Source organism: Lontra canadensis, unplaced genomic scaffold (genome assembly GCF_010015895.1).
Source record: "Lontra canadensis isolate GAN:19392208 unplaced genomic scaffold, GSC_riverotter_1.0 scaffold1, whole genome shotgun sequence".
NCBI lineage: Eukaryota > Metazoa > Chordata > Mammalia > Carnivora > Mustelidae > Lontra > Lontra canadensis.
This window is the reverse complement of record NW_022630995.1, coordinates 12,144,151-12,169,723: the sequence shown is the minus strand read 5'-3', so window position 1 is coordinate 12,169,723 and position 25,573 is coordinate 12,144,151. Positions and strand designations below refer to the sequence as shown.

Genomic DNA, 25,573 nt, shown 5'->3' with positions numbered 1-25,573 from the left:
ATAAATATTTAAAAAGTTTTTAAACTTTAACCTTGCAGACCATACATTGTCCAGAGAATTATTCAAAAGTTTAATTCCACCCTGGTGTCCTGGCTAGCTCAGTCAGTTAAGGGTCCGAGTCTTGATTTTGGCTCAGGTCATGATTTCAGGATCCTAAAGTCAGCCCCCACATCGGATTCTGCCCTCAGTGGGATGTCTGCTTGGGATTCTCTCTCTCCCTCTGCCTCTCCACCCCTGCCCCACCCCCCACGTCTCTCTGTTAAATAAATAAATAAATAAAAATAAATAAAATCTTTTTTTTAAAGTATAATTCCATTCTGATGATACTAGTTTCACATGAAAATCACTGTACTCTCCTATGACACTGGGCATCCTAATAATCTCTGGGAGTCAGCAACCTATAGCAACATTTATAGTTATCTATGTTCAATGTTTTCTCTCATTAGCTCCTGGCTGATAGCTCTCTCCAACCATGCGTAGAAGATGTCCCCTATAATCTTTCTTTAGGTTCATCACTGACTTGGACTAGCTGTTCTTTCTATGATATCCTCATAAAAATTACACAGGCTTATTGAAAGAACATTTGGAAAAGTATGAAAAAGAATAAAAAGAGAAGTAAGATTCACCTCTGGTCTCCATCCAGGTATATCCTTGATATGAAAAACACATGCGTTTTTTGCACATTTTGATTATTTTTCTCTGTATAGTTTTATATATGTATATTATGATGTATAAATTATTTTAGAAAGAAACAAAGTGTGTGTGTGGAAGTGAGGGGGAGGGGCCGAGGGATAGGGAGAAAGAGAATCTTAAGCAGGCTCCACTCTCAGCATGGAGCCCAGTGTGGGGCTCCATCTCACATCCCTGAGGTCATGAACTGAGCCAAAATCAAGAGGTGGCCGCTTAACCGACTGAGCCACTCAGGCACCCTGTAAATGTATAAACATTTTTAGAGACTCTTGTTGCAATTTGCCAGATGCCTTATTTCTTAAAAGGATAGTACAGAAGTATTCTGGGATCCTCATAATTGATGGAAAGCAAGTAGTTTGTAAGAACTCTTCATTTTATATAATAAAGAATATGGACAGGCCTCATAATCACTGACTTGGATTCAAGTCTTGTTTTGCAATGTCATAACAGCAGCTACTATTACTAATTATTATGATTATACATCTAATCATCCTTCTCCTTGTCCTCTTCCTCCTTCTCTTGTTCTGCTTCTATTGACATCATCCCCGTCTCTTAGTGTGAAGGGGAACATCTCCCAAGAATAGTTTAGACTGAATAGAACTTTCACTAATCTTACCTCAGGCTTTACCTTTGTGAAAGTTTCCATAGGTTGCCCAAATAATTTGTAATCAAGAGAAATTGAATTAACCCCTGAATAAGACCTCAGGTTTATGTTGCTGCTAATCAACTGGTAGACAAAAAAGGATCTCTGAATAGATCATTTAATAGCTCAGTAAAGGATGCTTGTTACCAATGTCTTAAAGATATACAAAGAATTTAAAACATATATTCCTTTTCTTATAAGAAATATCATCCTATATACTAACAGCGTTACTTTGTAATTTTAAACTATTGGTAGTTTCCAGATAGAAGTTGTAGAAATTTAATAAGTATGCAGAATTTATGGTCCTTATCATACATGCAATGTCCATTTTCTCCTTGATCATTTTGACATTATGGTGTCAAGAAACTATGCTCCCCATGGGCTCTTTACTGAAATTTCATACAGTCTTGGTATATGGCAGACAGAGAACCCTTGCTCCAATAAGCACATCTGTTTTATGATCTAAATGTCAAACTCTGGGATCACAAATGAGGAATTACTTAAATGCTGTAAGGAAGGCAAATAATTTTGGGTTTGGCTGCCAATATTGTTGGGGGACACATAATATTGTTGAGGAATTGTCTTCCCTTTAAGCTGGAATACTGGTGAAGAGCCTTAACTCTTACCAAAAAATGCGAGCATTTCAAATTCCTCGTCTGATTGTCAAGCTATGTATGGCACAGAATATCTACAAATTTGCTAGAAAATACAGTCTTTATCTTTGGAAACTAGTTCTTATTCCATGAGGAATCATATCAAATTAGGCAGACACATTTTAGATTTTTAATAACACTCATAATAGTAACAAAATCATGACAGTAGTTAATACTACTTTTATATCACTGACCATGTGCCAGAGACATTTTAAGGATTTTATAGATATTAAATAATTTTTTCACTGAAAAGTAAATGAGGCTGATAATGTAAAGGGTAGGCATAGCCTTATCCTTAACATCTGGTTTTTCCATCATGTTGCCTGAACTCTTGCAACAACCTCCTAAATGGTCCTCTTTTTCATTCTTGCCCCTCTGCAATCCAATCCAGTGATGGCATCTTTAGTGCTTTTTGAAAAAGGAAATCTGATCATATCTCTCCCTTTTCACATTACATTTTCTCCTTTTCATTAGCTCCTTCAGAAGCTTTATAATTATTTGTTTGTAACATACTTGTCCAGCATCATTAGCCTCTTTATTCAGCCTCTTTCTACTAGACAAAACAGACTTCTCAGGAATTGTCATTATTACTCTACCTGGTTTACTTTTCATAGTCTTCCTCTCTCCTCATCCCTTCCTCTTCAGGTCTCATGTATCAATGATATGAGATATTTTCTATGATTCCTGCTGAATGTTCTTTAGTATTGTGGTCTTTCCTTATTGTAATATTATAATACTTTTCACATAATTTTTATCACTTGCTTATATTCTATCTAAGTAGAATGTCAGGTGTGTATGGGTAGAAATTGTGTCTACACTGTTCTCTGAATATCCAGGATTTACCTCTGAACTAGTTACTTCCAGAATATTCTTTGAATGAATGAATGATACTTATTTGTGTGTTGAATAATGAAGGCCTTAACTGACCCTATTCCCAAAGTCTCCAGGCATAATATGTTACTTTGCAATGATAATGAAATTCACATTATTGTAATGGTATTAGAGATACTTACATTTTTAGTTAGCATAAATCAGCTTCCCATATCTTTCTCACTGTAATCAGATCGACCAAAAAAGAATGCAGAATCATTTCTACTGAAAATGAAAAATAAAGCAAAACAAACAGAAATCGGTTACTGAAGGCAAGGGATTGCCAGGTTTGTGGGTGAGTCCTCCAATGAACTGAAAATGTGGTAGGAGTGGGTGAGAAAATTCAGGATCCCAGTAGGCTTCAATAAGCCATATTTCATCTTTTCTCAATAACTCAGATAAAATAGTGGGTCTTCCTGAAGGGAAAAAAGCAAGCAAAAGGTAGTGGACACAGGAATATTATAATGTGAATATACCAGGTAATTTTCTGAAAGAAGCTTGAAATAATTTAGCTAAAGGTGTTTAGAAGTGCCTGTGGCTTGGAGAAGGAATCAAGATGGTGGAGTAGCAGCAGACTGAGAGGATGTCGGGTCGCAGGAGTTCAGTTAGATAGTTTTCAAACCATTCCATACACCTACAAACCCACCAGGAGATTGAAGAGAAGAAGAGCAGCAATTCTAGAAACAGAAAATAGAACACTTTCTGAAAGGTAGGACGTGCAGAGAAGTGAATCTGAAGCAACGAAAAAATAGACTACTGGGGGAGGGGCAGGCTCCTTGCAAGCAGTGGAGCAATGGAGCAAAAAATTCAAACTTTTAAAATACTGCTCCACTGAGGAACATTGCTCCAGAGGCTAAGTAGGGGAGGAGCCCTCATGTGGACAATGTGGTCTCAGGTCCCGTGGGGTCACAGAAAGATCAGGGTTGTCTGAGTGTAGCAGAGCTCACAGGTATTAGAGCAGGGAAGGCGACTACAGAGACAGAGCTGAGGAGAGAGCTCTCAGTTTGGGATTACCTTAAACTGTGATCCATGGCACAATCAGGTCACTACTCTTTGAGCAGGGACCCCACAAGTGGCAGATCTGGGGAGAGCCACCAAAAGAGCAGAGTGGCAGGAATCTGCTGGTTTGGGGACTCCAAATGGGACTCTGTGCCAGAGACAGAAACGCTTGGTCACAGGCCAGGTGAGCTCAGAGCGTGGCCAGAGACCAGGGAGATGGAAGTGATTGAGCACTTTTCTCTGAGGGCGAACTGAGGAGTTGGGCCCTGAGCTCTCAGTTCCTCTGGGCTGGAGATTGGGAGGCCGCCATTTTCATTCACATCTTCCACAGCTCTACAGAAAGTGTTCAGGAACAAAAGTTCCCGAGAGTGAACCCGAGCAGATTACTTTGCCCAGCCCCTGGCAAGGGTGGTGCAGTTCCGACTTGGATAAAGACATTTGAGAATCACTACAATAGGCCCCTCCCCCAGAAGATCAACAAGAACATCCAGCCAAGACCAAGCTCACTGATCAAGAACAGCAGAATTCCAGATGAGTGAAATCAAAGAATGGAATTCATGGTTTTCTCCCCATCATTCTTTAATCTTGCAAAGTTAAATTTTTTTAAAAAATTTTATTATTTTTCTTATTCTAATTTTTAAACTTTTCCTCTTTCCTCTTTTAATGTTTTTAACTCATTTATCTTAACAATAACTTTCTTAAAAAAAGAAACCTTTTTAAACCTTCATTATTATAGTCATATTTTACCTTTCATTATATCTAACTTTATTTTTGGTATACATATAGGGTATTTCTTCTAAAAATTTTTGGGATACAACTTCTTCTAATAGATCAAAATATACCCTACATCTAGCACAGGGCTTTGTTCTAGTCTCCAGCCTGAGCAAATTCTCTCCACTTTCTTTTCCCAACCAACTTATCAATTCCTTTTTTTGAATTTTTAAAAAATTTTCATCTTTACAGTCATATTCCATCCCTTAATCATATTTACCCTGATTTTTGTGTATATATAAGTTTTTCTTTCTTTACAATTTTGGGAGGTAGTTTTTTCTAAGAGACCAAAATACACCCAAAATCAAGTGGCTGGCTCCATTCTATCATATATATATGTATTTTTTTTTCTTTTTCTAATTGTTTAAAACATTTTTTCTTAAAATTTCTTTTTACCCTCTTTCTACTCCCCCCCAATATGGGATCTCTTCTGATATGGTTAGCATACATTTCTCTGAGGTCTTTGCCACTCTATTACTATTTTTTTCCTCTCATTCATATATTCTTATCTGGATAAAATGACAAGGTGGAAAAACTCACCACAAGAAAAAAGAACAAGTGGCAGTACCAAAGGCTAGGGACTGAATCAGCACGGACATTAGTAATATGTCAGATCTAGAGTTCAGAATGACAACCCTCAAAGGGCTAGCTGGGCTCAAAAAGGGCATGGAGGATTTTAGAGAAACCCTGTCTGAGAAATAAATAAATTTCCAGCCCTTTCTGGAAAAATAAAAGAACTAAAATCTAACCAAGCTGAAATTAAAAAAGCTATTAATGGGGTGCAATCAAAAGTAGAGGCTCTCACTCTTAGGACAAATGAGGCAGAAGAAAGAATTAGTGATATAGAAGACCAAATGATGGAGATTAAAGAAGCTGAGCTATAGAGAGACAACTACTGGACCACGAGGGGAGAATTTGAGAGATAAGTGATACCATAAGATGAATCAATAATAGAATAAGTGGAATTCCAGAAGAAGAAGAAAGAGGGTGGCAGAAGGTATATTGGAGAGAATTATTGTAGAGAATGTCCCTAATGTGGCAAAGGGAACAAGCATCAAAATCCAGGAGGAACAGAGAAACTCACCTCAAAATCAATAAGAATAGGTCCACACCCTGTCATCCAATAATAAAATTTATAAGTCTTAGTGACAAGGAGAAAATCCTGAAAGCAGCCCAGGCCAAGAAGTCTGTAACATACAATGGTAAAAATATTAGATTGGCAGCAGATTTATCCACAGAGACCCGTCATACCAGAAAGAACTGGCATAACATGTTTAGAGCACTAAATGAGAAAACATGCAGCCAAGGGTACTACATCCAGCTAGGCTATCATTGGGAGAGATAGGGAGAGATTAAAAAGCTTCCAAGACAAAAACTTAAAGAATTTATAAACACCAAACCAGCCCTATAAGAAATATTGAAAGGGGTCCTCTAAGCAAAGAGAGAACCTAAAAGTAGTAGACCAGAAAGGAACAGAGAAAATATACAGTAACAGTTCCCTTACAGGCAATACGATGGCACTAAATTCATATCTCTCAATAGTTACCCTGAATGTAAATGGGCTAAATGCCCCAATCAGAAGACACAGGGTATCAGAATGGATAAAAAAATGAGACCCATCAATACACTATCTACAAGAAACTCATTTTAGAACCAAAGAGACCTCCAGATTTAAAGTGAGGGGGTGGAAAACCATTTACCATGCGAATGGACATCAAAAGAAAGCTGGGGTGGCAGTCCTTATATCAGATCAATTAGATTTTAAGCCAAAGACTATAAAAAGAGATGAGGAAGGACACTATATCATACTCAAAGATCTAACAATTTTAAGTATCTATGCCTCTAACATGGGAACAGCCAACTCTATAAACCAAGTAATAACAAAATCAAAGAAACACATTGACAATACTACAATAATAGTAGGGGACTTAACACTTCCCTTACTGAAATGGACAGATCATACAAGCAAAAGATCAACAAGGAAATAGAGGCCTTAAATGACACACTGGATTAGATGGACAACACAGATATAGTCAACACATTCCATCCCAAAGCAACACCATACACATTCTTTAGTGCACATGGAACATTCTCCAGAATAGATCACATCCTGGGTCACAAATCAGGTCTCAACTGGTACCAAAAGATTGGGATCATTCCCTGCATATTTTCAGATCATGATGCTCAGAAACTAGAACTCAATCCTAAGGGGAAAGTTGGAAAAAACTCAAATACATGGAGGCTAAAAAGCATCCTCCTAAAGAATGAACAGGTCAACCAGGAAATTAAAGAATTTTAAAAAATCATGGAAACAAATGATAATGAAAACACAACTGTTCAAAATCTGTGGGACACAACAAAGGCAGTCCTGAGAGGAAAATATATAGTGATACAAGCCTTTCTTAAGAAACAAGAAAGGTCTCAAATACACAACCTAACCCTACACCTAACGGGGTGGGAGAAATACAGCAAAGAAAGCCTAAACCAGCAGGAAAAGAGAAACAATAAAGATCAGAGCAGAAATCAATGAAATAGAAACCAAAAAATCAATAGAACAAATCAATGAAACTAGGAGCTGGTTCTTTGAAACAACTAATAAGATTGATAAACCCCAGCCAGACTTATCCAAAAGAAAAGAGAAAGAACCTATATTAATATCAGGAATGAAAGAGAGATCACAACCAACACCAAAGAAATACAAGCAATTATAAGAACATATTATGAGCAACTAAATGCTAGCAAATTTGACAATCCGAAAGAAATGGATGCATTCCTAGAGATGTATAAACAACTGAAACTGAACCAGGAAGAAATAGACAACCTGAATAGACCCATAACCAGTAAGGAGATTGAAGTGGTCATCAAACATCTCCCAACAAATAAGAGCCCAGGGCCAGACAACTTCCAAGGGGAATTCTACCAAGCATTTTATTTTTTATTTTATTTTATTTTTTTAAGATTTTATTTATTTATTTGACAGAGATCACAAGTAGTCAGAGAGACAGGCAGAGAGAGAGAGAGAGGAAGGGAAGCAGGCTCCCTGCTGAGCAGAGAGCCCGATGTGGGGCTCAATCCCAGGACCCTGAGACCATGACTGGAGCTGAAGGCAGAGGCTTAACCCACTGAGCCACCCAGGCGCCCCCCAAGCATTTTAAATGCATGTTAAAAATGCATTTAAACAGCATTTTAAAATTTAAATTTAAATTCTTTAAGAAGAATTCATTCCTATTCTCCTGAAACTGTTCTAAAAAATAAAAATGGAAGGAAAACTTCCAAACTCATTTTATGAAGCCAGCATTACCTTGATCCCAAAACTAGATAAAGATCCCATCAAAGAAGGGACTTACAGACCAATATCCTTGATGAACACAGATGCAAAAATTCTCACCAAAATACTAGCCAATTTGTTCCAACAGTACATTAAAATATTAGCGCAACCAAGTGGGATTTGTTCCTGGGCTGTGAGGTTGGTTCAACATCTGCAAATCAATCAAAATGATAAGATGTTGGGTCCGTTATCAAAGGAATGAGACTGAGACAAAGTGAAAATTATGCAAAGCCTTATTCTATGCCAAGCATTAGAAGTTAGACTGACTGGCCAGGGGGACAAGACTGAGACAAAGTGAAAGTTATGTAAGCTTTATTCTATGCCAAGCATTAGATGTCAGACTGACCGGCCAGGGCGGCCTCCAAAGACAGCGACCTACCTTGGTCTTACAGGCTAGTTTTTATAGGGCACAACTGCAGACCTCTACGTATGTGCCTTTGGCTGATTGGATGTCTTTTACCTGTCTGGCGTTATTTTAGGTGTGTGTTTTAGCAACGGTTACCCGGAACCTATATCACTAACTGCTGAGGTGTTTATTAAACAACAAAATGGCTACCTAGGCAACATGGTGTCACTCTGGCTAAGTAGGCCCAGGCAGGCCCTAGGGGTTTAACAGGTTTTAATGTGGAATTGGCCCCAACAACAAAACATTAATAAAAGAAAGAACAAGAACCATATCATCTACTCAATAGATACTGAAAAAGCACTGACAAAGTACAGCATCCTATCTTGATCAAAACTCTTCACAGTGTAGTGATAGAGGGTACATACCTCAATATCATCAAAGCCATCTATGAAAAACCCACAGCGAATATCATTCTCAATGGAGAAAAATTGAGAGCTTTTCTGCTAAGGTCAGGAACAGGCAGGGATGTCCATTATCACCATTGCTATTCAATATAGTAGTAGAAGTCATAGCCTCAGCAATCAGACAACAAAAAGAAATCAAACTATCACTCTTTGCAGATAATATGATACTTTTGTGGAAAATCCAAAAGACTCCACTCCAATTCTGCTAGAACTTGTACAAGAATTCAGTAAAGTGCCGGGATATAAAATCAACACACAGAAATCGGTTGTATTTCTATGCACCAAAAACAAGAAAGAAGAAAGAGAAATTAAGGAGTCAGGCTCATTTACAATTGCTCCCCAAACCATATGATACCTAAGAATAAACCTAACCAAAGAGGCAAATTATCTGTACTCAGAAAACTATAAAGTACTCTTGAAAGAAATTGAGGAGGACACAAAGAAATGGAAAAATGTTCCATGCTCAATGATTGGAAGAACAAATTTTGTGAAAATGTCTATGCTACCTAAAACATTCTACACATTTAACACAATCCCTATTAAAATACCTCCAATTTTTTTTTCAAATAAATGAAACAAATAACCCTAAAATTTATATGGAACCAGAAAAGACCCTAAATAGCCAGAGGAATGTTGAAAAAGAAAGCCAGAGATGGTGGCATCACAATTCCATACTTCAAGCTCTATGACAAAGCTGTCGTCATCAAGACAGTAAGGTACTGGCACAAAAACAGACACATAGATCAATGGAACAGAACAGAGAGCCCAGAAATAGATCCTCATCTCTATGGCCAACTAATCTTTGACAAAGCAAGAGAGAATAGCCAATGGAAAACAAGCAAACAAAAAACCAGTCTCTTCAACAAATGGCATTGGGAAAATTGGACAGCCACATGCAGAAGAATGAAACTGGACCATTTCCTTACACCACACACAAAAATAGACGCAAAATGTATAAAAGACCTCCATGTGAGGAAGGAATCCATTAAAGTCCTTGAGGAAAACACAAGCAGCAACATCTTTGACCTCAGCCACAGCAACTTCTTCCTAAAAACATCATGAAAAGCAAGGGAAACAAGCCAAAAGTGGACTTGATCAAGATCAAACCCTTTTGCACAGCAAAACCAAAAGACAACCAACAAAACGAAAAGACAACCAACAGAATGGGAGAAGATATTTGCAAATGACATATCAGATAGAGGGCTAGTATCCAAAATCTCTAAAGAACTTATCAAACTCAACACTCAAAGAACAAAGAATTCAATCAAGAAATGGGCAGAGGACATGAACAGACATTTCTGCAAAGAAGACATCCAGATGGCCAAATGACACATGAAAAAGTGCTCCATATCCCTCGCATCAGGGAAATACAAATCAAAACCACAATGAGATACCACCTCACACCAGTCAGAAGGACTAAAATTAACAAGTCAGGAAATGACAGACACTGGTGAGGATGTGGACAAAGGGGAACCCTCCTACACTGTTGGTGAGAAAGCAAGCTGATGTAGCCACTATGGAAAACAGCATGGAGGTTCCTCAGAAAGTTGAAAATAGAGCTACCCTACGACCCAGCAATAGCACTAATGGGTGTTTACCCTTAAGATACAAATGTAGTGATCCAGTGGGGCACATGCACCTGAATGTTTATAGCAGGAATATCCACAATAGGCAAACTATGGAAAGAACCTAGATGTCCATCAAAAGATGAATGGATAGAGAAAATGTGGTACATATATACAGTGGAATACTATGCAGCCACGAAAAGAAATCTTGCCATTTGCAATGACATGAGTGGAATTATAGAGTATTATGCTGAGCGAAATAAGTCAATCAGAGCAAGACAATTATCATATGATCTCCCTGATATGTGGAATTTGAAATGCAATGTGGGGATTTTGGGGGTAGGGAATGAAAAAATGAAACAAGATGGAATTGTGAGGCAGATAAACTATAAGAGACTCTTAACCTCACCAAACAAACCAAAGTTTGCCGGGGGGAGGGGCATAGGGAGAGGGTGGTTGGGTTATGGACATTGGGGAGGGTATGTGCTATGGTGTATGCTGTGAAGTGTGTAAGCCTGACAATTCATAGACCTGTACCCCTGGAGCTAATAATATATGTTAATTTAAAAAAAATTAAAATGAATAGAAATAAGATAAAATAAAACAAAAAAAAGTTTAAAAAAAGTGCTTGTGGTTTGTAAATTAAAATATGGAAATATATATATAGTTCATAAAAATAGATACAAAAGAAAAAGCACGATAGACATTCGTCTCTAATATCACATCCATTGATTAATAATCAATAACTTTTTAAAAAGTTCTTATTTATTTATTTGACAGATAGAGATCACAAGTAGGCAAAGAGGCAGGCAGAGAGAGAGGAGAAAGTAGGCTCCCTGCTGAGCAGAGTCCAATGTGGGGCTCCATCCCAGAACCATGTCATGACCCGAGCCAAAGGCAGAATCTTTAACCCACTGAGCCACCCAGGCACCCCAATCATTAATAATTTTTAAACTTAAGCCACTACAATATTTAACATGCATTTGTTTACTCTGTGCAGCTGCAAAAGTAATGAATGCAAATGTAAAAACTGATTTCAACTCCTCATTCAATTAATCCTACCACACTCATAGAAACACTTTCTCCCAGAGTGCTATGGTCTAGTTTCTTATAATTTAGCAAGCCATTTGATCCCAGATTTTCCAAAAACATTGTGAAGTTTTTGAGAGTATGGCTCTTACTCTATCAGATTCATGTTAAGAGTTTAATAATATTTATGCATTAAATAAAAATATTTGCAAAAGTAGCTGGAAATTATCATAAAGTATGGAAATAGATATGTTCACCCTTCATTTTGGCTCATTTTTTCTTTGATGGAGAGGTGTAATTTTGAAAAAAATTTAGACTAATAACGTGTGTGTCCATACTTCAACAAGGTTTGTAAGTATTTAGTTAAGGAACATGCAACCATTACTAACTTCAAATTATAGGTTCCTGAGTCTGGGATAGAGCCTCACAACCTTTCAGTTGTGAAGGAGCCTTCAAATAATATGGAAAAACAGTTTAATTTTTAAAGGAAACTAAATAAGGGGGAAATAATTTCCTTTAATGCTCCATAGATAGTTGTGCTAGAAATATGTAAATCTTAAGTCTAAATGTCTGCTTTGATAAAGATAGTTCATGAAATTTCTAATGCTTTCCATAAAAAAAAAGTGTGGTAAAATTTATATGTAGAATGCCTAGAAAGAGCATAGAGAATTTTTAGGGTACTGAAACTACTCTGTACAGCACTGTAGTGGTGAATACATAGCATTACTCATTTGTGCAGACTTATCAAATGTACAACCCCAGGAAGGAACCTTTACACGAACTATGGACTTTGGAGGATAGTGGTCTGTCCGTATAGTTTAATCAGTTGTAACACATGTCCTCCTCTGCTGGGGATGTTGATAATACAGGGAGTGATGAATGTGGGGAGACAGGGCATTTAAGGCGAATCTCTACTTAATATTGCTGTGGACATAAAACTCCTCCTTAATATAAAGCCTGTTACAAACAAATGAACAAGAACAAATACGTGATTGCTTAAGGAACTCCTCAGTGCTTCAATCTGTGGTTTATACTTGGAGTGTTCTGTATTAGCAATGGACCACAGGGTTTTAACTGACCTTATAATTTAAGCATTCCATAATATCTTGTGAGATTGACAGATCACTTTATGTTTTCATCATTTCTCTTATAAAAGACAATTTCCTTTAACTTTATACAAAGTTGCCCTCTGAGCCGCTTAGAATTAAGACTTCATGCTACCAGTTAAAAACATGACTGACCTGTACTTCACTTTAAAACTGATCCCAACCCTTCTCATTAAATGTTTGGAACCAAAAGTCAAAATAAAGCACATATATTATACTTTCTACTCTCTCCATGAATGTCATTTGCTCACTTAATTCTGACTTGGTAACAGGTACTTAAGATTGAGTGAAAGGAAATCCACCTCTATACTTTTCAAATGCATAGTCAGGAGAGAAGCAAAGACTGTGCACTAAAGATATTTTAAGTAGGTTAGCCAGCAGCATACCACAGGGTCCAATGGCATCTGCAAGAATGACATCAAACCTTGATTCTTATAGTTTTGTCATAACTTTCTTGTTTAAACTCTGCATGTTTTTTTAAAAAAGATTTTATTTATTTATTTGAGAGAGAGAGAACGAGAATGAGTGAGCATGAGAGGGGGAAGGGCAGAGGGAGAAGCAGACCCCCTGCTGAGCAGGGACTCCTAATGCAGGACTTGATCCCAGGACTCCAGGATCATGACCTGAGCTGAAGGCAATCGCTCAAGCAACTGAGTCACCCGGGCACCCTAAACTCTGCATCTTTGCAGAGTTTCTCAAGACAGTGAGAACATTTCTAAGCGACTTCTTGCATTAGTGAAAACATGTCCAAAATGTATATTTTGGTAGACCATATATATCCATTTATTGACCTGTTGCATCATAGAAACCTCAGTATCATTTTTACTTAAAGATGAAGGGCATATATCAAATTTAAGAGGAGGTTTTTTGTTGGGATAAATAAGAACAGAAGCTGAAGATGACAGAACAGTCACTTCATGACCTCTCTGGACAAGTTCAACCAGGATTTTCTTTATATGGATCCAGTGGCTATATTCTGTGGGTCAGAGCAGCACCTTTCCACAACTCCTAGAGCTGAAGTAGCAACTCAGCTATAGCAGCAGCTGAACTGAAATCCGTTCCATAGACATTCTGCTTCTTTTCAAATTCCACTTCTCTGTTGTCATTACTTGTATTTATAACCAAGGAGAAATCAATCAGGAAGTTAAAATATAACTCCTACGTCTCAAAGTAAATACGTTATATAAACTGTTTTTATGGCAAGTGGAAAACTTAAGATGTAAAAGGTAGATGTAAATGGTTTGTGTGGGCATGTGTTTCTCTTCCATTTATATCTAGAAGTAGAATTGTTGGGTCATATGGTAACTCTACGTTTGATGACTGGAACAATGTGAAACAATTCCCACCTGTAACCTTCAGTGGTTTCAATTTTCTGTATCTTGCCACCACTATTATTTAGCTCTTTGATTATAGTCCTGCCTGTGGGGATGAACTCATATCTCATTGTAGTGATGCTTGTGGGGTTTTGAGTTACTTTTCCCAGATGCCTCCACCTTCCCTCCCTTGAGAATGACCAATTTGCTCTTCTTTTTTTTAAACAGTTGATTTTATAACCTGCCACTTTACTGAAACCATTGCTTAATTCCAAAAGTGTTTTCATAACTTTTTTGGATTTTCTTTTTTTAAGATCATATTACCAGCAAATAGTGATAATGTTGCTTCTTCATTCTCAATTTGGATGCCTTTTATTTCTTTGGCTGGCTTCATTGCTCTAGTGAGTACTTGCAGTACTCTGTTGAATAGGAGTAGTGAGAATGGGCGACCTCGTCTTATAAATTTCATAAATTTATCACAGAGAAAACCCTTTCAGTTTCTTTCCGTTGATTATAATGTTAGCAGTGGATTTACCACAAATAGCTTTTCTTATGTTGAGGTACAGTCCTTCTATACTCAATCTGCTAAAGGTTTTTTATCAAAAACATGTATTTTGTCAAATGCTTTTTCAGCATCTATTGAGATCATCAACTGCGTGATTTTTATCTTTGTGATGTGATGAATTGCATTTATTGATTTGTATATGTTGAATTATCCTTACATCCAGAGATAATTCCTAGTGGTCATGGTGTATAATTCTTTTAATGTGTTCTTGAATTCAGATTGCTGATATTTTGTTGAGAACTTTTGTATCTATATTCATCAGTAATGTCAGTGTATTCTTTTATCTGGTTTTGGTATTAAGGTAATGTTGGCTTCATAGAAAGAGTGAAAATGTGTCCTCTTCTTTGACATTTTGCAAGAGTTTGAGGCTTGGTAGTCAATTTTTAAATATTTAGCACAATTCACCTGTCTGGCTCTGGAGTTTCTGTGTTAAGAGATTTTTGATTACTGACTTAATCTTTTGACTCATTATTGGTATCTTTTGTTAATTTTAAAAACTCAATTGTCTTATTATTGAATTGTAGGTTTTCATATAGCCTGATATAAATCCCTAATGAGAGATATAATTTGCAAATACATACTCAATTCTGTGGATTATCTTTTCACTTTCTTTGTGGTGTCCTTTATAGAATAGAAGTTTTAAATTTTGATAACATCGAATTTCTCTATTTTTGATTTGGTTGCTTGTGCTTTTGGTACCATATCTAAGCAAGCATTGCCAAATCCAAGATCACAGTTTTAACCCTATGTTTTTTTTTCCTTAAGAGTTGTATAGTTCTAGTCCTACATGTAGATATTTGATTCATTTTGAGTAATTTTTGCATCTGGTTTGATGTAGGGTGTCCAACTTCATTCTTTTACATATGGATAATCCGTTTTTCCAGAAGAATTGATTTAAAAGAGTGTTCAGGGGCACCTGGGTGGCTCAGTGGGTTAAAGCCTCTGCCTTTGGCTCAGGTCATGATCTCAGGGTGCTGAAATTGAGTCCCGCATTGGGCTCTCTGCTCAACAGGGAGCCTGCTTCCCCCATCCCCCTGCCTTCCTCTCTGCCTATTTGTGATCTCTATCAATTAAATAAATAAAATTAAAAAAAAATAAGAGTATTTATTCCCTTCTCAAAAATGAACTGGCCATCACTGTGTAAGACTATTTCTGGTTCTAAAATCTATTCTATTGATCCATATGTTTATCTGTCACACTTTCTTGATTACTGTCATTTAGAATTTTTTTTCTTCCAAGTTTTTATTTAAATTCCAGTTAGTTAACATACAGTATAATAGTTTCACATGTAGGATTTAATGATTCATAACTTACATAAAACACCCAGTGCAGTGTAATTATTTTTAAAACCAGTGTAATTCTTCCAATTTAAAGATTGTTTGACTATTTTTTTTAGGTCCTTTAATATACCTATATGAATTTTAAGACTGACTTGTCAATTCATGTAAAAGAGTCAGCTGGGGTTTTGATAGAGATTTTTTGAGCTATATATCAATTGAAGAATTGCTATTACAAAAATGCTGTTTAAATCCATGGATATGAGAGGCCTTCCTTTTATTTAGAAATTTTAAAGTATCTTCCTGCAATGTTTTATAGTTTCCATAGTATACATTTTGCACTTTCTTGTTCAATTTATGAAATAGTTTGTTCTTTTGATGGTATTGTAGTGGGATTCTTAATTTCATTTTAGATTGTTTATTGCAGTTGTGTATTATATATTATCCTGAGTTTTTCCCCATATGAGATCATAGCATCTGCCCATTTAAATAGTGCTATATCTTCCTACCCAATGTGGATTTCTTTATTTTATGTTCTTGCCTAGTTAGTTGTTTAGGTTTGAACCTTCAGTACAATGCTGAAAGGGTGACAATGGATGTCTTAATCTTGTTCCTTATCTTAGGAAGAAAGCATTTAGTCTTAAGCAGAAAGTATGATGTCAGTTGTGGGTTTTTTGTAGATGCCTTTTATCTGTTTGAGGAAGTTCCCTTCTATTACTGGTTTACTGAGTATTTTTTTCATGAGGGTATTGAATTTTGTAACAATTTTCTGCATTTATTGAGACAACCATGCAGTTTTTTTTTTTTTTCATTCTATTGGCATGGGGTATAGTAATAATTGATTTTTCAGTTGTTAAGGCAACACTTGCATTCCTGGGATATATCCCAGTTTTTCTTGGTGTATAATTCTTTTTGCATATCCTTGGAACTGGCTAACTAGCATTTTGTTGAGGACTGTTGAATCTATATTCATAAGACATATTGGTCTGTAGTGTTTTCTAGTGATGTCTTTATGTATTGGTAATATCAGGGCCTTATTGCATATGTTGGCAAATGTTTACTCCTTTTCTATTATTTGGAAAATCTTTTTGAAGAACTCATATTAATCCTTTAAATTCTTAGAATTATCAGTGAAGTCATTTGGGCATGAACTTTACTTTCTAGGTAGTTTTTTGATTCAGATGCAATCTATTTTTGTTATAGGCCTATTCAGATTTTCATTTCAATCTTGAGTCTATTTAATAGTTCATCTTATCTGCATCTACTAGCATTGGAGTTTCTGTTGCAACGAGTTGAGTGCGTGATGAAAGAGTGGGTCATATTTCAAATGCTATAGGTCCTTGTTGATCTTTTCTTCCAAGTTTTTATTTAAATTCCAGTTAGTTAATTGAGAGTATAATATTAGTTTAAGGTGTAGAATTTAGTGATTCACCACTTCCATACAACACCTGGTGCTCATCACATCAAGAGCCCTCCTTTAATGCCCATCACCCATTTAACCAATTCCCTACCCACCTCCCCTCGTAACCCTCAGTTTGTCTTCTGTAGTTAAGATTCTGTTGTCTGGTTTGCCTCTCTCTCTCTCTCTCTCTCTGTATTTTTTTTCCTTTCCCTATGTTAATCACTTTCATTTCTTAAATTCCTCATATGAGTGAAATCATATGTTATTTGTCTTTCTCTGACTTATTTTCGCTTAGCATACTACTTTCCAGCTCCATTCATGTTTGTGCAAATGGCAAGATTTCATTCTTTTTTATGGCTGAGTAATATCTCATTGTATACGTGAACCATCTCTTTTTTATCCATTCATCAATCAATGAACATGTAGACTCTTTCCATTATTTGGTTATTGTTTTTTTTTTTTAATTTTATTTCTTTTCAGTGTAACAGTATTTATTGTTTTTGCACCACTCCCGGTGCTCCATGCAATATGTGCCCTCCTTAATACCCACCACCTGGCTCCCCCAACCTCTCACCCCCGTCCCTTCAAAACCCTCATGTTGTTTTTTCAGAGTCCATAGTCTCTCATGGTTCACCTCCCCTTCCAATTTCCCTCAACTCCTTTCTTCTCTCCATCACCCCATGTCCTCCATGTTATTTGTTATGCTCCACAAATAAGTGAAACCATATGATAATTGACTCTTTCTGCTTGACTTATTTCACTCAGCATAATCTCTTCCAGTCCCGTCCATAGTGTATATGGACCACATCTTCCTTATCATCTTGGTTCTTTCCACAGTTTGACGACCATTGCCATTGCTGCTATAAACATTGGGGCACAGATGGCCCTTCTTTTCACTACATCTGTATCTTTGGGGTTATTGTTGATAATGATGCTATAAACATAGTGGTGTGTGTATCACTTCAAATCAGTATTTTTGTGTTCTTTGGGTCAATATCTAGTAGAGCAATCCCTAGATCATAGCGTAGTTCTATTTTTAACTTTCTGAGGAATCTCCATACTGTTTTCCAGAGAGGCTGCCCCAGTTTGCATTTCCATCAACAGTACAAGAGGGTTCCCCTTTCTTCATATCCTTGCCAACACCTGTTGTTTCCCATGTCGTTGATTTTAGCCATTCTAAGAGTTGTGAGGTAATATCTCATTATAGTTTTGATTCATATTTCCTGATGGTGAGTGATGTTGAGCATCTTTTCATGAACCTATTAACCTTCTATATGTCTTCTTTGGAAAAATGTCTGTTTATGTCTTCTGCCCACTTTTTAACTGAATTACTTTTGTTGTTGTTGTTTTTGGTGTTGAGTTGTGTAAGTTCTTCACACATCCTTCAATTCTTCAATTTCTTTCATGAGTGTTCTATGGTTTCCAGAGTACACATCTTTCACTCATTTGATTAGATTTACTCTTAGGTATGTTATAGGTTTTGATGCATTTATAAATGGAATCGATTCCTTGATTTTTCTTCCAACTGCTTCATTATTGGTGAATAGAAGTGCAACAGATTTCTGTACATTGATTTTATATCCTGCAACTTTGCTGAATTCATGTATCAGTTCCAGCAAATTTTTGGTAGTCTTTTGTGTTTTCTCCATAGAGTATCAGGTCATCTGCAAAGAGTGAAAGTTTGAATTTATCCTTGCCAACTTGGATGCCTTTTATTTCTTTTTGTTTTCTAATTGATGAGGCTAGGGCTTCTAGTACTATGTTGAACAACAGCAGTGAGAGTGGACATCTGTGTCATGCTCCTGACCCCAGAGGAAAAGCTCTGTTTTTTCCCATTGAAAATATTAGCTGTAGGTCTTTTGTCTATGAGGTTTATGATGTTGAGTTATGTTCTACCTGTATCTACTTTGTTGAAGTTTTAAAAATGGTTGCTGTATTCTGTCAAATGCTTTTTTTGTATCTATTGAGAGGATCACGTATTGTGTATCATATTGATTGATTTCAAAATATCATGCCACCCCTGCAGCCCAAGGAAAAAATCCCATTTGATCATGGCAACTAAATCTGTTAATGTGCTATTGGATTTGATTTGCTAGTATCTTGTTGAGAAGTTTTACATCCAGGTTCATCAGGGGTATTGGCCTGTGTTTCTCCTTTTTAGTAGTGTCTTTGTCTGGTTTTGGAATCAGGGTAATGCTTGCCTTGTAAGATAAGTTCGGAAGTTTTCCTTACATTTCTATTTTGGAACAGTTTGAAAAGAATAGGTATTATCTCTTATTTAAATGTCTGGTAGAATTCCCCTGGGGAGCCATCTGGCCCTGGCCTTTGTTTGTTGGGAGAGTTTTGATTAGGATTCAATTTCTTTCCTGGTTATGGGTCTGTTCAAATATTCTACTTCTTCCTTTTTCAGTTTTGGTAGTTTGTATGTTTCTAGGAATTTATCCATTTCTTCCACATTGCCCAACTAGTTGGCATATAGTTTTTCATTCTGTTCTCTTATAATTGTTTGTATTTCTGTGGTGTTGGTTGTATCCTTCCCCTTTCATTTGTGATTTTATTTATTTATTGGGGTCCTTTCTCTCCTTTTTTGATAAATTTGGCTAGAGGTTCATTAATTATATTAATTCTTTCAAAGAATCAGCTCTTATTTTCATTGATCTGGTTTTTTTCATTATTATTTATCTCTGCTTTAATCCTTATTATTTCCCTTCTTCTGCTGGCTCTAGGCTTTACATGCTCTTCTTTTTCTATCTCCATTAGGTGTAAGGTTAAGTTGTGTGTTTGAGACTTTTCTTGCTTCTTGAGGTAGACCTGTATTGCAATATACTTCCCTCCTTTGACCTGTTTTACTGCATCCCAAAGGTATTTGACTATGATATTTTCATTTTCATTTTTTTCCATCTAAAATGTTTTCTTTAATTTCCTCTTTGACCCATCCTTTCCTTAGTAGCATGCTCTATAACTTCCATGCATTTGTGGTCTTTCCAAATTTTTTCTTGTGGTTGACTTCATGTTTCCTAGTATTGTGGTCAGAAAAGATCTCAATCTTTTTGTACTTCTTGAGGCCTGATATGTCACCTAGTATGGGATCTTTTCTGGAGAACGTCCCGTGTGCACTTGAAAAGAATATGTATTCTGGTGCTTTAGGATGAAATGTTTTGAATGTAACTGTTAAGTCTATCTGGTCCAGTGTGTCATTCAAAGCCATTGTTTTCTTGCTGAGCTTCTGCTGAGGTGATGTGTCCATTATTGTGAGTGGGATGTTAAAGTCCCCTACTGTTATTGCTTTATTATCAATGAGTTCCTTTATGTCTGTTATTAGATGTTTTATGTATTTTGGTCTTCCAAGTTGGGGGCATAAATATTTACAATTGTTAGATCCTCTTGTTGGATAGTCCCCTTTATTATGATATAATGCCCTTCTTCACCCCTTGTTACAATCTTTGGTTTAAAATCTCATTTGTCGGGGTGCCTGGGTAGCTCAGTGGGTTAAAGCCTCTGCCTTCAGCTCAGGTCATGATCCCAGGGTCCTAGAATCAAGCCCCACATTGGGCTCTCTGCCCAGCAGGGAGCCTGCTTCCTCCTCTCTCTCTGCCTGCTTCTCTACCTACTTGTGATCTCCATCTGTCAAATAAATAAAAATCTTTAAAATCTCATGTGTCTCATATATGTATTACTTCTCTGGTTTTTTTTTTTTTTTCGTTTTTTCATTCATTTGCATGTTTAATATTCCTCCATTCCCTCACTTTCAATCTGCAGGTGGATTTAGGTCTAAAATGAATTTCTTGTAGGCAGATTACAGATGGGTCTTTTCTTACAATTTTAGTCCATCTACCTTCAGAGTAATTATTGATAGATATGTATCCAGTGGTATTACTTGTTTTTTCATTGTTTCCTCCGATTTTTCTCTGTTCTATTCTAATCTTGTCACTTTTGATCTTTCTCTCCCACTCAACAAGTTCCCTTTATTATTTCTTGCAGGGCTAGTTTAGTGGTCAGAAACTTCTTTAGTTTTTGTTTGTCCTGGAAACTCTTTATCTCTCTTATTCTGAATGACAGTCTTGTTGGATAAAGTATTCTTGACTGCATATTTTTCCCATGCAGTTTGTTGAATATATCATGCCACTCTCTTTTGGCCTGACAAATTTCTGTGGAGATTTGTTGCTAATTGGATTTGTCTTGCCTTCTAGTTTAGGGATTTCTTTTCCTTCACTGCTTTCAGAATTCTTTCCCTATCTTTATATTTTGCAAATTGGATTACAATAGGTCTTGATGATGGCCTGATTTTGTTGGGTGCTCTCTGTGCCTCCTGGATTTGGATGTCTGCTTTCTTCCTCAGATTAAGGAAGTTTTCAGCTATACTTTACTCAAATAAACCTCTGCCCCCTTTCCCCTTCCTTCTTCTTTGGGATTCCTATGATAAGAATGTTACTACACTTTCTGCAGTCACTGAGTTCCCAAAGTCTACATTCATATCCAATATTTTTCTTTCACTATTCTTTTCAGCTTCATTATTTTCCATAATTTTATCTTCTATATCACTTAGTCATTCTTCTGACACTTCCATCCTTGTGGTCATTACATCTAGGTGGTTTTGCATCATGTTTAGAGCCTTTTTCTTTTTCTCCCCCCCCGCTTTGTTCTGACTAGCTCTTATCTGTGTGGTAAGGGACTCACTGGTATCTTGTATGCTTTTCCTGATCCCAGCTAGTATCTTTATGATGCTTGTTTTAAATTCCAGTTCAGGCATATTACTTATATCTGTATTGATTAGATCCCTGGCTGTGATGTCTTATTGTTATTACTTTTAGGGTGAATCGCTGTCTTGGCATTCTGTATAGGTCTCTGTCTTCTCTATGTTAGGAAAGCCTGTTTTGTTTCCTGCTCCTAAGAGTAATGGCTATATTAAGAAGAGGTCTGTACTGTCCAGGCCTAGTGCTTCAGGGAGTGTTTCTGGTGTATGCTGTGTGCATTCTAAGCTACAGTTATTTTCAAAATGTAACATTTGTAGCTCCCATTTTTTTAAGGTATTTCTTAGTTGTTGATATTGTCACATGTATATAATTTTTTAAAAATGTAGAAATGTCATTCCTGAGTTCTTTCTCTTCAGAAGAACCTGCGCCCATATGTAGGGGCCTACAACATCAATAATCTTTTTATTGTTATCTCTCATAGTTCTGGGTGTCAGCTGGGCTCAGACAGTAGTTTCTTTGCATTGATTCTTGGGTTTCTCAGTGGGTTACAGTTATATAATGGCTGGGATGTAATCATCCAAAGGATCTTCATTCACACATCTAGTGATAATTAGGGAATACTCAAGTTGCTGCTATCTGTAGTCATGTTTTAAAATTACCATAAAATAATCTTTTATTAACATATAATGTGTTATTGTTTCAGGGGTACAAATCTGTGATTCATAAGTCTAACACAAGTCACAGCACTCATCATGGCACATACCCTCCCCAATGTCCATCACTCTATAATCTTTTGGCATCCATCCAGCAGAGGTCACTAAGCTATTGTAAAATTCATGAAACATTCACATAAAAACACAGTAAAATCGTTTATAATTGTGCATTTAGATCTTCACATGTATTGAAATTTTTTTTTTAAAGATTTTATTTATTTGACAGAGTTCACAAGTAGGCAGAGAGGCAGGCAGAGAGAGAGGAAGAAGCAGGCTCCCTGCTGGGCAGAGAGCCCAATGTGGGGCTTGATTCTAGGACCCTGGGACCATGACCTGAGCTGAAGGCAGAGGCCTTAACCCACTGAGCCACCCAGGCACCCCAGTATTGAAATTTTTAATAAACATTCTAACATATTTATTACTAGATATTTTAGATGAAGGATTTCTTAAACATGAATAAAGGGCCCAAATTTGTAACAATAGATGGTATATCAGATTTTGGTCAATTCAAGTATTCTGAATGACATTACTAACCTGATAGCACAATAGCAAAATCTTGCAACTTGTTATTTGAAATCATATGTTTATTTCATTAGCAGATTTTTTTTTTATTCAGTATAATTAACACATGAAAACCATGTTGTGAAATGTCAAAAGATGAAGACATGTATAAATGTCTATATTACCATCATTTGATGTTCTGGGTGTTCTTTCAGAATGTTTCTTTTGTGTTTGTACAAATTAACATGTATTTTATTTTATTTCCAAAAGAGAGTATCATGCTTATGTTTTTTCTGGAACTTGTTCATTTAGCAATGTGATGTGAAGAACATGCAACAATATTGCCTGTAACAAAATCTTCTGTGTAATTACTGTATACATTATGTCTTTCATTGGAGGTATGTTTGATAGATATTTAGGTACTTCTGGGAATATGCTGTCCATAAACATGTGCATGTGTATTTCTACATGACTGATTCCTAGAGGTAGAAATGCATGGTTAAACAGTATGTTTAAATTTTATTTGAGGGTGCCTGGGTGGCTCAGTGCATTGAGACTCCACCTTTGGCTGTGGTCGTGATCTTGGGTTCCTGGGATTGAGCCCCACATTGGGCGCTCTGCTCGGTGGGGATACTGCTTCCTCTTCTCTCTCTGCCTGCCCCTCTGCCTACTTGTGATCTCTGTCAAATAAATAAAATCTTTAAAAAAATTTTATTTGAAAGCCTCATTCTGCATTATACTTCATAAAAATAGTTTTCTGAGATTCTTTTTTTTTTCTTTTTTAGCAGAAGGGAATTTCCTTAATTTGATTGAATATTTATCTACACTAAGGCAATACCAGGGAATATTGGTGAAACAGTGAAAGGTCTTCACTGAGATTGTGAAGGAGATTAGAATGGTCACTATTCCACCTCATCTCAGTATTGTACTTGGGGTTCTGGCCATAAAATAAAGTGTTATATGTGTTCAACCGAAGATGGACCCTGAAGCTAATTTAAAAAAAATCAACCATTTATAAGAGAAATTGACAGAATACAAAGGTGATTTCCTTAGCTTGCTAAATAGTAATTATCTCACTCTGGCGTTAATTAAGAATATTTACTGTAATGACCTCTTCACAGATAAGTAAAACAATTTACATTTTAAACACTTCTTAGGATATATTCTACCACTTGAAGTAGAAATAAAAGCCAAAGAATGTCTTACTAGACAACATGCTGACCTTAAGTATATGTTAGCCATGGCTCAGGAGCCATAGAGAGCTTCACTGTGTGCCGCTCCCTGAAAGCCGCATGTGGGACTGTGGCTTCGCAGCTCAATACAGCAGCAGTGTCCTCTGAAGGCATCAGAGAAGAGCAGGCTGCCGTGTCAAGAGAGGCCCAGACCTGTGGTGATCCATGAACCCTTTCAGAGCTTGCAGACAGCAAGGATCTCAGTAATGGCACCAAGTACCAAGACATTTATCTGCACGGCTGGTCACCAGTCTTTGCTGGAGGTGCTTGGCGGATTACGAAGCCATGACAAGGCCCACTGAAGGAGTGTTGGGCTGTGATTAGACCCTCTAAGCTCAGGGCAGTGGCCCACAGCAGAGGCCATGAAGCTAGCACACACGAGATGTACACCAGGTAGCGAATGTGCTGTTGTCTGTGCAATTAGCCACATGCCCCAGTTGCAGACTAGAAATAGCGGCGTCCGGGTAAGCACCATGTAGGGCATGTATGCCTTTGGGTGAAATGAGGCACACAGCCAGGCTGGGGTTGTAAAGACTGGGTTGGCCAAGGTTGCCAGCCATGCAGCACTTGGGGGGCCAGGCTGTTCGTTCCCGCTGTGTCGTAGTCCACAGGGTCCAGGGGGCCTGGGCTGGGTTGCCGAGGACTGGAACAGGTCTGGGGGCAGCCAACTCTATGACAGCCCACTACTAGCACCGAGGCTACCTCCAGGTGCCACTGCTGTGCACACCCCATGAGGCAGCGCTCGCTCTGGGCTTTGGAGCCGCATCTCCCATCCCCCCTGGGCATCCTTCTGGGCCACAAGAACCAGTCATCAGACTCTGGCCACCAGCCTCTGCTTCTGGGGGTCAGGTGCTCCTCCTAATGGGCCTCTTCGGCCTACAAGGTGATGACTCCCTCCCTGGTAGGCATGGCAGCCCCTTCTCTCTCAATAGGAGAGAGTGAAAGTTCAGTAAGTTCCTATAGGGAGCGTGTCCTCTATTATCCAACCTACAAGTGAGATTTTGCATCCATTATCCAAGGGTAGAATGAGCGTGGAAGCCACCAGGTGAATCTTCTTAAAGGACTGTGAGGTAAAGAGAATAAGCTAATGAAATGAACTCTGTCATAAACAACTCAGTTTTGTTTTTGTTTTTGAAGATTTTTTTATTTTGGAGAGAGAGTGCCCCAGAGCAGGGGGAGTGAGAAGCTGAGGGAGATAACTTTCAGCAGACTACTTGCTGAGCCCAGAGTCCAACTCTGGGACTTGATCTCTTGATCTCACCGCCCTCAGATCATGACCTTTGCTGAAACCGAGAGTCAGAAGCTTAATCAGTTGAGCAGCTCAGTTTTATAATAGGAAACGGGGTAGCTGGTAGATTTCTAAATTTACATATGTTCTGGTGGAAAGTGACAAGCTGGATGAAACCCAGGAA

The 25,573-nt window shown here is 37.4% G+C and overlaps 1 pseudogene; it reads right to left on the bottom strand.

Moving 5' to 3' along the window:
* The window catches only part of LOC116860601, a 53,624-nt pseudogene extending 40,090 nt beyond the window's left edge, over nt 1-13,534 (bottom strand).
* Between the last annotated feature and the right edge of the window lie 12,039 nt (nt 13,535-25,573).